Here is a 10114-nt window from a genome sequence, read left to right on the forward strand (position 1 = left end):
CAGGATGATAGGCAGAGCTAAGTTTCACACTTGTCCCAAAGGCTTTCTGAAATGACTTCCAGAACCTTGACGCAAAAGAGGGGTCACGGTCAGACGTGATGCCCTTAGGCACACCGTGACGGGTTACGATCTCACGAATGTAAATCCGCGCCAGCTTCTCCGTAGTGTAGTCCTCGCGGACAGGGAGAAAGTGGGCAGACTTGGTCAAGTAATCCACGATAACCCAAATCGTGTCATAACCGCTGGGTGTCCGCGGGAGTTTGGTAATGAAGTCCATAGCGACTTCGTCCCACTTCCACTGCGGTATGATCGGTTTTTGTAACAGGCCAGATGGTCTCTGATGTTCAGTCTTGATCCGCGAGCATGTTAGGCACCTACCGACGTACAAAGCTATGACTTTCTTCATACCCGGCCACCAGAAGTGAGACTTGAGATTCTGATACATTTTATCACTGCCCGGGTGAATAGAGTATCTGGATTTGTGCGCTTCGTTCAGGATAAGTTCTCGAAGTGGTTCAGAGTTTGGAATCCACATGCGATTTAAGTAGTAAAGTATACCATCATACTTGGTTTCAAACTTCCGTTCGGCACCGCAAGATAGCATATTTTTGAGATCACCACCAGCAATCGCTTGCCTTTGAGCTTCAAGAACCAAGGAGGGAAGATTGGACTGAATACGGATCGCATGCAACTGGGTCCTTTCCTTGCGACTTAACGCGTCAGCCACTACGTTAGCCTTTCCAGGTTGGTAGCGGATTTCGCAGTCGTAGTCACTTAGGAGTTCAACCCATCGACGTTGTCGCATGTTTAGCTCCCTTTGGTTGAGGACGTGTTGTAGGCTCTTGTGGTCGGTGAAGATGACACATTTCGTACCGTATAGGTAGTGTCTCCATATTTTTAAGGCAAAGTCCACAGCACCCAATTCCAAGTCGTGGGTGACATAAATCCTCTCATGACTCTTGAGTTGGCGCGAGGCATAAGCGATGACCTTACCGCGTTGCATTAAGACGCAGCCTAGACCTTGGCTCGAGGCGTCGCAATAAACAACAAAATCATCGTTACCCTCAGGAAGTGACAGGATTGGTGCATGACAGAGTTTATGTTTCAATGTTTGGAAAGCCTCTTCTTGCTCTTGGTTCCAAATGAATGGTTCCCCTTTTTGAGTTAACATTGTGAGAGGCAATACGATCTTTGAAAAGTTCGAGATGAATCGACGGTAGTACCCAGCTAAACCAAGAAATGAACGAATTTCGGTTGGCGTTGTAGGCGCTCCCCAATTTTTGATGGCTTCAATCTTGGCAGGGTCGACATGAATGCCTTCCTTGTTAATGATGTGACCTAAGAATTGAACTTCCCTTAGCCAGAATTCGCATTTGGAGAATTTGGCGTAGAGTTGCTCTTTCCTCAGCAGATCCAAGGTAAGCCTGAGATGAAGCTCATGGTCGGCTTTAGAGCGGGAATAAACGAGAATATCGTCAATGAAGACGATAACAAACTGGTCCAGGTATGGACGACAAACGCGATTCATGAGATCCATGAACACCGCAGGGGCATTCGTCAAACCAAAAGGCATGACTAGGAACTCGTAGTGTCCATAACGAGTTCTGAAAGCGGTTTTCGCGATGTCGTCCTCCATGACGCGTACTTGGTGATAACCTGAGCGTAGGTCGATCTTGGAAAAGTAAGTGGCTCCTTGCAGCTGGTCGAAAAGATCGTCAATCCTTGGTAATGGATACCGATTCTTGACCGTGAGTTTGTTAAGCTCACGATAGTCTATGCACATCCGGAAAGATCCGTCCTTCTTCTTGACGAAGAGGACTGGAGCTCCCCATGGAGATGAACTAGGGCGAATAAAACCCTTGTCTAGTAGTTCCTGTAGCTGGCTCGATAATTCCTGCATTTCTGACGGAGCCAAACGATACGGAGATTTTGCCACGGGGGTTGCACCGGGAACTAATTCGATGTGGAATTCGACTTGTCGGCTAGGAGGTAGTCCGGGTAAGTCTTTAGGAAAAACGTCTGGAAATTCACGCACAACGGGGACATCAGAGAGCTTCTTCCCCAAAGATTTCTTGATGGAGACATGAGCTAGGAAGGCGAGACACTTCTTTCGAAGGCATCGCCGAGCTTTAAAGCAGGAGATTAATTTCAGACATCTGCCTGATCTTTCTCCTTGAATAATTATGGACTCGCCAGAAGAACAAGGAACGCGAATGAGCTTCTCAGCACACACCACTTCCGCGTGGTTGATGGACAACCAATCCATCCCAACAATTACATCGAAACTTCCTAATTGCATAGGGATGAGGTCAATGTTAAGAGACGTCTGATCAAACGTAAGCGTGCAATTGCGAACGATTTTGTTCACTTGGGTAGACTCTCCGTTTGCCATTTCGACAGAGAAAGCGGGGTCTAAGACAGAGGTTCCTAGATTAAGCAATGGGACCAACTCGCTAGAAATAAAACTCCTATCTGCACCCGAGTCAAATAGAATAGAAACCCAGAGATTGTTAAGGATGAACGTACCAGTAATGACGTCAGGATTTTGGCGAGCTTCAGCAGCGCCAATAGTAAAGGCTCGGCCTCGGGCCGGAGGAAGATTTGCAAGACGAGGACACCTGCTCCTGAAATGGTCCGTGGCTCCACACTCGAAACAGCTTCGAGTGTTGCTGGGTTGGGAACTGCTGCTCTGTATTGCCAGTTGATTACCTTGAAATCTGCAACGTTCCGCTAGGTGCCCCAAACGTCCACAGTTCGTGCATTTCCAGCACGGGGTTCCGGCAGGGTGATGAAATTGGCAAGTGCCGCACTTGGGGTGAACCCCAGTGTACTCCCTCTTTGGCCTTCCAGAAGGGGTGGGAGCAGGAGCGACAGAGCTGATTGGGGTTGCGGGAGTAACCATCGCGTAACTGCTAGCCTTACGCTTTTTGATGCGGTTGATCTTTTTGGATGAGCCCTCAGCGGCCTTGCCCGTACCTTTGGCTAGGACCCCAGTCTTAACCTGGTCCTGGGTCAGTCGGGCAGCTAGTTCAATGGCCGCTTGTAGGGTTGATGGGTCAGCCCCGATAACGATTCCACGGACAGTGTCAGGTAGGCCATTGATGTAAAGCTCAATAGCCCGGGAGGGAGGGGTGACCAAGTGTGGTACGAGAAGGGAGAGCTCGTGAAAACGCTCCGTGTACCCTTGGTGATCAGCGCCCTTCATTTTGTGCACCCAAAACTCAGCTTCAAGTTTCTGCACCTCACTGCGAGGTACGAACTCGCGGGTAACCAAAGCTACAAATTCCGACCAGGTCATGGCCAAGGCAGCCTCACGCCCGCGGGTTCTTATCTCGTTGTTCCACCAGGTCAGCGCGCGTTTAGACAACATGCTTGCCGCGTGCGTGACTTTCAGTGTCTCAGGGCACGAGCTAATAACAAAGGCAGCCTCCATCCTTTCGATCCACTGGAGGAGACCAACGGCGCCTTCTGAACCGCTGAAGCTGGTGGGTTTGGTAGCCATGAAGTCCTTGTATGGCTTATTTGCTGGTTCATTTGCGTTCTGAGCTGGAATTTGGTTGGCCCCAGAGGTTCCTTCTTGCCTCAGCCCCTGGCTGATGGCTGTTACCATGCCTGGTAACACAGCCGCGATCTGCTGGGCTATAAGGTTGGCTAGATCAGCGGAGTCCAAGGGGGCGGGTGCACGTCTGGGAGGCATTCTTGACAAAACGAAAAAAAAAAAAAAAAAAAAAAAAAAAAAACGAGCGTTAGATAGAATCGATGACACGCCAAAGATTAAGAATAGAGGACATAGATTATACCAAGAACACAGAATGACATGGCTCAAGAGATTAACAGTTAATATACAACACATAAGCACGCAGCACGTATATAAGTGTAGACATGTGATTGTGATGCATGAGCTATCTAGAGTCAAGGATCCTAGGTTATAGTCTAGGTCGGTTTCCTAATTCCCTATAACCACTGGCTCTGATACCAATCTGTCACACCCCGATCGTGATGGCGGAATAATCGAGGCGCGGCGACTAAGTCGTGATTGTTGAGCACAATAGTATAAAAGTCTAAATGCATAAACATAACCAAAATGTCAAATATTACACCATCCAGGTAACATGAAACAAATTGTTTTAATACAAAATATCAAGTTTCCAAACAACTCCTAGACTAGCCTTCATCTCTCTAAGGCCTCTAAACTTGCTAGGGATTTCTTGCTGCATTATTTCCTGAAAACATGTAACAAACTGTCAACTACATAAAGTAGATGAGTGAATTCATAGGTTTAAAGAAAAAGAGTTTATACACAAACATACTAGTATAGGTTGTAGGGGTTTATATATAGGGTGTACCTGCGGCTAACCCACCACTCCTACAACTTATACTACTATGTTTGGATATAATACCCGGTTTTAAGATGGTTTGTAAGAAAAGGTCTCTTGGTTTTCCCAAAGAGGTTTTTGTAGTAAGTAAAACATGAAATGTTCTCCTGGACTCTCAGCGGGCTTATTATTCTCCCATTAGAGTCGTTTGTGATAAGATTACTCAAAGATTTGTGGTCTCCCAACGGTACATGTAGCACATAGCAGTTAAGCATAAATAAGGACATATAGATTTGAGCATGCTAAGTTTACTAGATAAACCAACACCAAGATCCCACTGTTTACTAGTATCCAAGATGATGGTGAATAAATGATGATGATGATGAATGATGATGAAACTCAATGATCACACAAGACTTGATTGATCCCACGCAAGACTTAAACCAAGACTACCTCGTTCTTGTCATCCAGGACTCAGCTAGGTTCTACCGAGAGTAGGATAGACTCCCCAAAGAATCCTGGGTTCCCTTGGTCCCTACCGAGACTAGTATAGGTCCTCAAGAGTTATGGATTTCACCGAGACTAGTATGAAATCCCAAGAGTTACGAGTGCCACCGAGAATAGAATGCCACTCATGGTCGCGAGTTCTACCGAGAGTAGAATAGACTCTCGCGTCCAATTCAACTCATGATGCTTTGATCTCTAGATTTCCATGCTGACACAATGACTATGATGATATGAATATGATTCCCATTCCCATGATGTCAATGTTCATAGAATTTCCCATACTCATTGATTTCCAATGTTCTTAGATCTCCATAAGTTGATGGGTTTTCCCCATGTTCATAGATTTCCAAAGTTTATAGATTCTTAAAAAGCTTGTGGATTTCCGCACGTGTGCAGAAATCCAAAAGTTTATAGTTTAAAGAGTGTTTGCATAAATGATTTTATCCAAACGTGTAAAGTTACCATGTTTCCACCCCATAGTTTTGAAAAGCTTAAATAGGGGCTATGAACTCACCTTGATCTCGGGTTAGGATGGTGCTACAATAGATCTCCTTAGCCTAGAGTTGAACATATATATAAGGTTAACAACGTGCTATAAGTCTAAGAAAACGAGCTTACGCGGCCTCGAGCAAAAACTGGGTTTTAAAGACGAAAACAGCTTGGTTCTGGCTTGATTCGATCGAATAGGAACACGTTCGATCGAATAGACACACATTCGGTCGAATCTGAGGCACACTCGATCGAACTAGAAACACATTTGGTCGAACCAGTTGGAAAAACTCGTTCGGTCGAACATGGAACTTGTTCGATCGAATAGACACTCGTTCGATCGAATACGAAACTCATTCGGTCGAATGAGTTGGAGACCATTCGGTTGCTTTCCTATTCGATCGACTGGACTGATTCGATCGACTGGTTCGATCGAATGAGTCTGATTCGACTCCTTCAAGCTGGGCGACGGAGAAACCTACGGGTTTTTCAGATTTTCCAGATTTTTGACCCAAAATCGAAGTTTTTGACATGGAAATGCTCGGGATTGAAAGGGCTATCGATTCCTAGTGATTTTAAACACAAAAGCCTGCATTTTGACACCAAAACAAGACGGTTTTTGACCCGAAAACTCTAGAAACGAAAATGGGTGTTTTTGCTCGATTTGAGGCCGAAAATGGTTATGAAAATGGATGATTTTCAAGAAGATCTTACCAAGAATAACAACAAACAGATTTGTGGACTCGGATTTGAAGTTTGAAGACTTTCTCTCTCTAGTTTCTCTCTCTAGAATGAGAGTGTTTGGGTGGGAAGTGTTGGTGGAAATGAAAGAGATGGTGTAAGAATACTTGATTTTCCGCTTAAATACTCGGGTGACTCGGGTTCGGGTTTAGGCTACCGACGGGTCAAGACTAGTCGAGTTCATAAGTTTTTAAACAAACTAAAACTTTTTCAGCAAAACTTTTATAAAACCATTTTCCGAATAATTATTTGAAATCTTTTTAAATAAGAACATTTAATTTTTCGAAAGCATAAAAATTAATATTTTTCAGGCGTAAATGTCGTTTTATAAAATAAACATTTTAAATGATAAAAGCAGATTTTTCCAATGATATGGGTTCCGAACTTATCGTCCAGAATCCCAAAGTCTATAGTTTCCGATGATTTCACGATCCTAGTTTACCAATCGAATTTCAGGGCGTTACATTTCTCCTTACCAGTAGCTTTCTCCTCTCCAGTCATCTTCTCACAATCTTCATTTTCTACCTTAGCCATATTCGCCTGCTCACCAGTTTCATTCGCATGCAGGTTCCAGTTGTATTCACCGGCTTCTCTAGACAACATAGCATTGACTTCTTTACTAATCCCAGTAGGCTGTACAGACCGGCCTTGACCCCGTTCAACTCTCTCGTTTCTGCATTCTTTAGCAAAGTGCCCATACTGTTGACAGTTATAGCACCTCACTTTAGACTTGTCGAATCCGGGCCTACCACCAACAAACTTTCTCCCTGTCTTATTCATGAAACGCTTGACTCGCCTCACTATCATGGCCATTTGCCATTGCAAATCCATCTCCTCCAGATCATCAGCATCGATCTGGTCATAATCCTCATCCAAAACAGCAGGGTCCACAATCTTCCCTTGTATGTAGTTCTCATATGAAGCAATAAAAGATGCATAGACTGCAAACTGTTCTTCAGCAGATTTGACACTCATTGGCATCTTGGAATAGTTATTGCTTGAGGCACTGGGTGAGAAACTACTGTTGGATGTTTGAGGTTTCGAAGCACTTGAACCTCCAGCAACGAAGCAAACATCACCGTTCATGTTTACTGAAACGTTTCCTTCCTGAGAAGAGCTAGAACCTGACTCTCCTTTGGAGTAGTAAGCAGCAGATTCAGGCTTCGAACTTGAGCCTGAGTTAAGTTTGGCACCATACATACCAGGGTCTTGAATCTGATCTGTTGGTGTCTCTTTACATACCATATTAAGCTCAAAGGTTCTGAGCTTGTTTACTGCTGTCTCCAAATCACAATTAGGAAAGTCTCTGTCTTCCCTCATCAGAACTGTGTACATTTCCCACTTTGGTGGGAGAGCATCGAGAAGCTTTTCAACTATCTCCTCTTCTCTGTAAGCAATCGAATAGTTGTTTAGCTCTGTCATTAGATGATAATATCGAGTGATAATATCATCCAGAGATTCGTTCTTCAAATATTTGAAGACAGAGAACTGAGTCTTCAACAGTTTAATCTTCGAGGCACGAATGCCTACGTTCCCTTTGAATCTATTTTCAAGAGCATCCCAAAGCTCTCAAGCCGATGTATACTTTCTGAAAGTATGAAGGATCTCCTGTGGAAGAGCCATAGTGATAGCTGCGTGAGCCTTGCTTTCGGCTTCGTACATCTTCTTCTCCTCTTCATCCATCTTGCTGTACTTCTTAACCACATCACGACCTTCGTACACCATGGTCGGTGGGATATATCCATCCTGGATGCACACCCACATCTTTGCATCCTGGTATTTAATATACTGAATAAACCGATCCTTCCATGCAACAAAGTCGGTTCCTTTTAACAACCTTGGGGCCTTAGTGGCTGACCCCGCTTCGACTTCCATTTTCACCAATTCAGAGATGTTAATTTGCGACATCTTCTCAAAAACCCGAAAAATTCAAAACTTTGTCCAAACAGTACTAAAGGCGAAGTTAGGAATAACTTCGCTTAAGTGTTAACTTCGCTGGAAAAATTCTTAAATTCGTGTGACTCGGCGAAGTTGAGAATAACTTCTTAAAGTAAGCGAACTTATCAGGTAAGCGAAGTTGAGGATAACTTCGCTTAGGCGTGTTGGAATTACGTATACCCGAGACACATACTTATACTAATGTGGCTAACTGTGTTTGATCCAAGTCGGGTCATACCCAATAACAAGCTAGACGACACCAAATGTATTCCTTTAATGATTTGATCATTTAAACGAATACCGAACACTACGTGTTTAGAAAATTGGTTTTCTAAACAAACACACTTGAGGATTTAAATAAATTATCTGGATAATTTGTTTATATAAATTAATTATTTAATTGGTTAAATAATTATATAAATGTATGTACATTTTATAAAAATGAGTTTTATAAAATGAATGGAGATGTTTTAAATGGTTAAAACAAAATACAAAAAAAAAAAAAAAAAAAAAAAAAAAAAGAAAAACAAACAAAACCGGCCACCCATGTGGGGGTGGTGGTTTTACCCAATCAAAATTTAGATGCTCTTTGCATATTAACAAGGGCTCTCTTTTTGATCCTCCATTCAACTCACATGCATTTGTGTCTTGTCCATTTTTGAATTTCAAGTGCAAAAATATCTCTCTCTTCCTCTCCAAAACTCACGGCCACTTTGGCCAAAGAAAGGGGGTGTTTTGTGAGCTTGATTCAAGTGTTCTAATCCTAGCAACAAGTTGGTGTTGTTGTTTAAAAGCTTGGGGTATCAAAAGCTTGAGGGTTTCTCCTTTGCAACCTTGCCATTTGAAGACATTATCTTCTTCATCCACCTACATCTTCTCATAAGGTATAAGAAGGTACAATTTACTTTTGTGAGCATCTTGTTCTTGTAATATTGATCCTTGTTCTTTGGGTTTTAGTTTTAACATAATGGTATGTTCATAACAAGTTTTAAAATCTTAGCTTCCTTTGCGTTTTCATGTTAAAATGGTTAACTTGAACTTTGATAATCTTGTATAAAACCCAACAATGGCATCAAGAGCCGGTTACAAGGACTTATGCTCCTTACATGTTCCTAAATTTCGGGTTTTTTCATGGGTGAAAAAGGGTCCGAAAATTTGGTGGATTTTACCCCTCATGGTTTTGTAAGATCTTGACATGCATGGAAAGATCTTAGGAAACCATTTAACATTTGGATGTTGAAATATCAAAATTGTAATTTTTTGGGGATGGTGGCCGTAGCCTCTTGGGGGGGGGGCGCTTTTTTGATGAAATTTAGGCATTGGTTGCTTAGGTTGCATGCTTAGAACATTTGGTATGTTTGGATGTGTCATAACCGAAACCTAGACCTTGGATGTGTTGATTGTTGTTTTGTGTATGTTGATTATGTTTATTATTCAATATGGTTGTAATAATTCATAATCTAAGGCTTGTGTAATTTATTTATTCATAAGTTGGTATGTAATAAGTAGATTAGTTGCATTTTCCTTTTTTTAGAAAAATATGTATTAGGATACATTTTGTAAAAAATAGAAGATGCAAGATTTGATGAAATGGGTTGGGCCGAAATTTTGGGCTTGTTGGGCCTCACCGGCCCATCATGGGATTCAAGCCCATTAGGCCCATAAATTTCACTCTTGGGCCCAAGAAGACTTTTGGAAGTTTGGAGCCCATTAACAAGCCCAACAAGAACACAACAACTTGGAAAGGATACTTGAAGCATTTGGATGCAAGACCAAGTGGGAGTCAACATTCCATTCTTGTGTCATGTTTTGTCCCTTAGGTGTGACTTATGACCTATACTTGTTTCGGCTAACAAGTATGGTCAAATTTAGCGGTTTTCGGTTATGACTATATTTTGCATGTGTATGCTTGGTTGTTTGTTTTACTTAATGTAATGTGTGGTTGATAGATATTAGGATATCCAAACCGTCACATAGGAACGACAACAAGCATAAAACGGGTTCTAATATATTTTTGGTAATATCGCGTCAATTAGTTTAATTAAATGGGTTTATTAAAACTAAGCGATCACTCACCTATAATAAAATTGGTTTTATTATAACTAGAACCTTGAAAATTGGTT

Source organism: Bidens hawaiensis, unplaced genomic scaffold (assembly GCF_021521415.1).
Source record: "Bidens hawaiensis isolate Kalapana, Puna unplaced genomic scaffold, B.hawaiensis_p1.1 tig00013342_1, whole genome shotgun sequence".
Taxonomy (NCBI): Eukaryota; Viridiplantae; Streptophyta; class Magnoliopsida; order Asterales; family Asteraceae; genus Bidens; species Bidens hawaiensis.